At 31.9% G+C, this 7,405-nt stretch overlaps 1 non-coding gene across 1 annotated transcript; it reads left to right on the top strand.

The window, feature by feature from the left end:
• The first annotated feature begins 4,789 nt into the window (after positions 1–4,789).
• On the top strand, positions 4,790–4,893 carry LOC112439737 (small nucleolar RNA U13). Its single transcript, XR_003027973.2, has one exon. It is a non-coding gene; the product is annotated as a small nucleolar RNA U13 (small nucleolar RNA).
• Positions 4,894–7,405: the final 2,512 nt, after the last annotated feature.

Genomic DNA, 7,405 nt, shown 5'->3' with positions numbered 1-7,405 from the left:
GGATTACTTGACCTGGAGAGGAGAAGGTTACACTGAGCTCTGATTGCAACACTCCAGCCTGGCCAACAGAGTGAGACTTCGTCTCAAAACAAATAAATAAATTTTATTTTGTTTTCAATGTGACACATTATCTTCCAGTTCCTCTCAAAGTTCAGCTGTATCTTGTCCTTTGAAATCAGTGATTTTCAAATTCCATCATTACTTTAGCATAGCATATAAATTTTCAATCAGAGATTAATAGAAAAATCTTAATTATTACAAAACAATTCCTATCAACATAAAATACTGAATGTGAAAGCACTAAGAACAATTTATCTACATTATTCATTTCTGTTTTATTTCAATTTAACTTTTAATGATGGATTTTCAAAGGGGAATTAAACATCCATATTGGTATTCTTAAAATTTTTCCATAGACATGATTTTGTTTCATACACATAAAATTTGATAAATGAAATAAGATAACATCGTAAATATGCTAAGAAAAAAGAAGTCACCTTGGGAATACAGTGATTTGCATTCTACCATAAATATACTCCCAAATACTCAAAGAGTTTAACTTTCAAATGCATTGCAAAACACAGAAATCTGTATACTCATTCTAATATTTAACACCAATCTTAAGAAATGAGATAAGGCAAAAACCCATCTCTACAAAAAATATAAAAAAAATAATCTGGGTGTGGTAATGAACACTTATAATTTCAGCTACAGGGAGACTGAGCTGGGAGGATTGCTTGAGCCAAGGGAAGTCAAGTCTGCAGTCAACAGTGATTGTGCCAGTGCACGCCAGCCTGGGTGACAGAACAAGATCCTGTCTCTCTCCATATATATATATATGTATGTGTGTGTATGTACATATGTGTATATATATGTATATGTAAAGGAATTTTATACATATAAATGCACATATATGCATAAAGGAATTTTATACTTATCTTTTCAATTGAAATATAACATCTATATATTAAAATGAATAAATAGTAAGCATCAAATACTACTTGTACTTTTAAAAAGAATATTGTGGAAGTATCAACTATATCAAGATGTAAAATATTACGCTTCCAGAATCTTCCCTTATGCCTCTACTCAGTCACTGGGCCTCTCAGAAATGTAATCAGTATTCTGGCATCTAACACCATAACAGACTCTGCTTGTTTTTGAATGTCATCAGTGCGCAATATTCTATTTGTAAATTTTTTAACGAATCAAGATCTATGAGGTTTATCTGTGTTGTACGTAGTCGCAGGTTGTTATTTCTTATTGCTGTATAGTATTCAATTGTGAGAATAATTAGAATTGATGTATCCATCCCACTTTGTCATTTTAGTGTTGTGGTAATTTTGATCATTTATACTTTAGGTGCCATGAATATTGCTTCTTTAAATATTCTTATCTTTGGTGACATATATCAAGATTTTTCTGGGTATATATCTAGGAATTCAGTTGATGAGTCATAAGTATACATATGTTGGTGGATACTACTAAAGAATTTCAAAGTGGTTGTAAAAATGTATGCTTTCACCAGAAGTATATGAGAGTTTCTGTTACTGTATATTCCTACTAACACTTGGTACTTCGTTTTTATTTAATTTTAGCCATTCAAATATTGTTACAATAATATTTCATTGTGACTTTGTGTTGAGTAAATACGTTGAGCATATTTTCCGAAGGTTAATTTTAGATAACATCAAAAAATGACTGCGCAATTCATTTATTCCTTTTGATCTTTGATAGTCTATATTTTCATTATTGATTTATAGTTATTCTTTATGTTTATATGTCTTCTTTTGGTTATTTGTACTGCAAATATCTTGTCCTAGTCTTTGGATTTCCACTTATTCTTTGGAAATTGTCTTTTGATGAACAGATTTTTTTTAATTTTAATAAAGTCTAATTTATAAGTCCTTTTCCTCATGGCAAATAATTATGTTCTGTTGAGGAAATATTAACCTGTCCAAATGTCATCTCTATGCAAAACTGCAGAAAATTTATTGTTTCACCTTTTATATTTTGTTTCGGTTTATGATCCATCTAGAATTGATTTTGTACATGTTGTGAATCAGAAGTAATATTTTTTTCCATATGGTATATTATTCCAATATAGTTCTTGGAAAGGCCATCATTTTCCCTTGCATTGTAGTGAATTATTAATGTAATTCAAGTGACTTGCTAATTTTACAGTTCTAGAACTTCTATTATTTAGTATTATATTTTATATATATATATATTTCAGGTTGTAGAGGCTTAACAGAGACTATTTTCTTATAATTTAATCATAGTTATTTATATCTGATTTATATTTGAGTATTTCTGTGTCTTTTAAAATTCTTCTTCATTTAGTCCTGTTTGCTGGTGTGCTTGGTAAAATGTTGAATACTTTATGTGAAAAGTTGTATGGTCTCTGGATCATATTATCATCCTTCAGAGAAGACTTTGTTTCCTTCACACAGATAGCATATACACAAAACACCGTACTCCAACAGAGACTACAAATACTTGAAGCTTTACTCTAAGTTTTGTGAAGCTTCTTCTATTTCTTATTTGTCCTTTCTCTTAGGGCATACCCCTTTAGGACTATCTACTATAAACTTGGGTGGCTTGGGGGGTCTGAGCTCCTTCTTAGGCTTTCACTTATATTGATTTCCATCCTAGCACTCTGAGACTGCCAAAACTTCAGTGTAGTTTTCATCCGTTGAGCAGATTTTTGCTTTGTTGTTTTAACCTTTTGCTCTGGAAAGGTAGAATTTAGGAACTGATAAATTTCTCATAGGAGAGCCATATACAAAAGGCCTAGTTCAACTTCCAGGATTCCATTTCTCTGCCATTCCGGCCTCTTCATTCCTGGATGCTGTGCTATCCATGAACTCTAATATCTGTTTCCCCAGCTCAGTGAAAACAACACAAACTCCAGGCTACACTCACTCCTCAGCCTCTACAACCTGAAGATAAAATCAGCAAATAGTCTCCGGGGAAAGGCTGCTTTGAATGCAAATTTGATACATGTGTTTATAGTCTTTTTCCTCAAGTTCTGGTACTTCAGTGCTTTCTAATGCTTCCAATCAGTTCTTTTTAATTCAATCGTTGTTTTTATAATTTGTTAAATTTGTATAGTTGTCAATGAGTGATGATATATGACATGAGTTACTCATTATAGCTAGGAATAGAACTCAAGATTAATTTGTGTCAAGTTGTATGGGTGGTAATAAAGAAGTAAACAAATAATAATAATAAAATGCAAGTCATTTGATTCCCCATCACTCTAAGCAGATTTCTAGGAAGTTCTGGGCAGTAAATTTTTAACAAGACAAAATGTTCCTGGACTTGGAACCTCATCAAATCCTCCACCATCCAGTAAGCAGCAATGATTCTCTCTACAACAAGGTCTGAAACTCAGCCCTCAAGGGTAGGGAGAGAAGCTCTTTCATAAGTACCCTACGTTACCCCTAGAAGCATGGCTGTTCCTTATACCCTCTATTCTTTTATTTTGAAAAGTTCTCTTTACTTCTTACTCCCATTCCCTCATTACCATGTTACTTTTATTCCCCATTATAGTTCATTTATATATATATAATATATGACATATGCACACAGATATGTGTGCATACGTATATACTCATATACAGAGAAATATACATATTATATGATTATAATCATATAGATTCTGTCCAAATCATTCCATGCACTCTGTGGTTTCTCTCTCCTGACAATCCTTACTGATAAAGGCATATAAGTACAAGTTTTGAGGAAGATCCAGACATAAGTAGCTGGGACATGGCCACTTTAAATATGGTTTTGGAACGAGTGTCCTCGACTTGTCTGAAAAAACTGGTATAGAGAAGACAACAACATATAGGTAAAATATAAATTCAGAGTAGGGATATCAATAATGAAGTGTTGATGCTAAATCAGCAGGGTGCTTGCCTACTTACACTCAGAAATACTCAGAGTTCAAAAATAGTATATCAGAGTGAGGGTTTGGATAACCTAATCTATTCAAGCTAATGGCCTGCAAGTCAGAAAGTTGAGTTGGTAAAAACAATAGATAAATATTAATGAAATAAAGCTATTCTTGGACTTTGAAGAGGCACGATATTATAGTAGTTAAGAATCATGCATTTACAGAAATATAGTCAAGATTTGAATTCTGGAAGTGCTTCTGCTCCATGGTGGAAATATGGCAATATTTTAAACCTTCAGGCCCTGAGTTTTCTGAAAATGGAAAAAAAATCTTAAGTCTCTTCAGTCATAGACGTGTGTATGTGTTGTATGTTTGTGTGTGTGTTTGTGTGTGTATTCACATATATGATTACAGGGAAAGTAGGTAGAGAGATAACAACACAAATATATTTTAAGAATAGGAAGAAAATACATAGAGTGAAAACAACACACATACATAAAAAAATAGGAAAGGAGGCAGACAGAGAGATAACAAGAGCCAAGGTGGATGGTTTTCGGCATTATTATCAACATCATCAGCATCATTTTCATCATCATCATCGTCAGCAGCAGCAGTAGTGGCAACATCAATACCATCACATTAATAATAAAATGCAGTGGTAGCAGAAGACCTAAAACTATTTCTCAGGGAACTGTATACCCCAGAACTCTTTGCCCTGGGGAGGACATAAACCTCTTGATCTTCTAATTTTTTAGACTCTAAAAGCCTGAAGGCATGAGCAGAGCCTTTTTAAAGGTTTTCAGAAGTATTGCTATAAGCTATATTTTCCCCTAGCATAACAATCTTAAAGCAAGAAACCATTTTAATTTTTAAAAATGTTTTTGATTGATCTTTTTGTAGTTCATGAGCATGATGATTGGGTGTTCATGCACATGCGTGAGATGTGCTACTCTCAAACTTTGTTACGATGTCGGCACATTACCAGTCCGGCCTGAGTAGAATAAAAAGTTTTTGATGTTCGTTTTTCATTGAAATATACTTCTCCAATGTGACACTGATACAAAGTTGAACTATCTAAATCATGACATATAAGTATCACAGAGGCCACCCCTTTAACAATATCTATTACTCCCTTTGCTAATAATTTACTTAATAAAAAGCATTTTGGTAATTGTGTTTTAGCATGCCACTTATTCAGGGGAAAAATGTGTCTGACAGTTTCATAGACAATTCAGCTCTTTATTTACTTTTAAAATAAATTGATTCTAAGTTAATATGTTGATATTCTGGGTTTTACGTTGATGCATTATGCCTTTTGCCAATATGAATTAGCTTCTTTATTTTCGATCCACTCTGCGATACTGAAGAGATCAAGATCCTAAGCCATCAGGACCAAACTCATGATAATGGTGAATTCATGAAGGTAAATATGACCTTATAGTTTGATCTATTTGGGTAACCACTGAGCATTCTCAATATCATTTTCACCAGAAACATTCCCAGTATGGACTTCCAAGGTGAAACTGAATAAACTTAAAATATTTTTTTCAATCCAATTTATTATGCTCTCTTTATAAAATAAGCCATAGATATTTGAAATAGCTATTTGTACAAGTTTGAAGCTAAAATAATATGTAAATAAGTATTATAAGATGAGATCAATTCCACAAATATGTCTTATAAAAGTACCATAAGAATTCATGTAATATTCAAGATGAAAGCATCATATGTAACCTAAAATTGTTCATATTTTTAAAATGTATATCTAGCCAGTGTGATAGTCTTCTTATAATTTTGTTATATTTATTTTAGTCCACAGTACAAATTTAGCAGTTACTTAAAATTGCCTGATTGGTAGTTAGAGTTAAAATCTTACGCATGTAAAATTGCCATGGAAAGGAAGGCATAGAGGATAAAAACTTTTTTGTTTCAATTATAACATTGTCATATTCTATTTGAGGGACAATTATGTAATAAATTAATAACCATACTCTTTGAACTTATTTTTCTTTAACATTTTTACAGCAGTTACAATTATTACTGCTTTTATAATAGACAATAATTTGGATCCTTGAAGATTCTGAAGCTGTATTTATTAAAGTAATTCATTATTGTAGGAATGGAGAATGCAGTAACATTAAACAACGTGTAACTTTTTATATAACTCTACAAGGTTCAGCTCTAAAAAAGTGAAAATTTGGTATAACAAATAATTAAAGGGAAAAACAAATGTAAATTAAACATAAGATTTTACTTTCTTCATTAAAAGTAAATTAAGATGTTAGCAAACGATTATCTAAGCTACCCTCCCACTCAGCTCAACCCAGCTGCATCTGTGACTCAGACTATTTTCAGTAGCTTTTAATTAGCAGTTTTTGTGACTATCTCAGAGGTTGCAAATTAAAGAGAACACTGACCGGCAGAATCTGTACTGCTCTGAAAGGAAGTATCCTAGGGAGATCTCCAAATAGTGATAAAGAATCTCAGTAGTAACAGGAAGGCAATGATAGGGAATGTATCAGGAAATAAAAAAAAAAAAAAGGAAAAGGAAAAAAATGAGAACCACTGAAGTCTCAGACTTGATACTATAAAAGTAAGATGCAGAAGACATTAGATGAGTTTGTTTCCTAAGATTAACAAAAATTCAATAAATAAATCTACTATCTAATCAGTGATACTTTAAACTATACTAAGTAGCTACATGAGGTGATCTAATTACTCTGATTTTTAGTGTATATCAGTTTTAAACAGTTGCCAAATTTGAAGCAAATCAGTATTTCCAAGATTTTTCTTCCACCCTTCCAAATATCACATAATACTATAGCTCATGTTATTTTCTGTAATGTGAAAAAAACAAAAGCTCTGAGCTCACATTGAAAATTGTGTCCCAGGATTTTATTTTCATTTTTGATTTTTACATCTTTGGGCAGCCAGGGCATGGTGAATGCTGGATTTTTAAAAATTAAAGTAAACGATGCCTAAGATATTGTCCTGAAGCAAAATAATTATTCCAATCCTGTTTCCAACTTAGAACACTTTCTTCTGAAACTCTACTAGTAAGTTGCTTTAATGGACTAGGGGTTGCATTTTATATAAACACTACTATGAATGTTGTCTGTGATTGTTAAACTACTGTATAAAGTTTACCCAAATATCTCTTATTTATCTATGTAGGTACAGCTTTGCATATCTGTACACCTTACTGCAGTTTCCCCCCAAATAAAGTCAAGATTAAATCAATTATAAAAGCAGAAAATTCAAAAAAAAGATTTCAAAATATCAAAATAGAGCTCTTGCTCTCTTAAGGTCAAGATAAGTCTGTCTGGTGTGTTTTCATAAGCAACATTATTATTTTTATTTTTTAAATCAGTGCATTTATATAGCATGTATTGTCAAGTTAGTATATCCATTGATAGGTAACAGCTGAGCTATTGTACCATTCCAAAAGCAACAATTAATAAAACCTATTGGATAGGTTTATTTTTTACACTGTCTTGTTTTCTT

The sequence above is a fragment of the Pan paniscus genome, chromosome 3 (genome assembly GCF_029289425.2).
Source record: "Pan paniscus chromosome 3, NHGRI_mPanPan1-v2.0_pri, whole genome shotgun sequence".
Lineage (NCBI taxonomy): Eukaryota > Metazoa > Chordata > Mammalia > Primates > Hominidae > Pan > Pan paniscus.
This window is presented reverse-complemented; position numbering and strand designations above follow the sequence as displayed.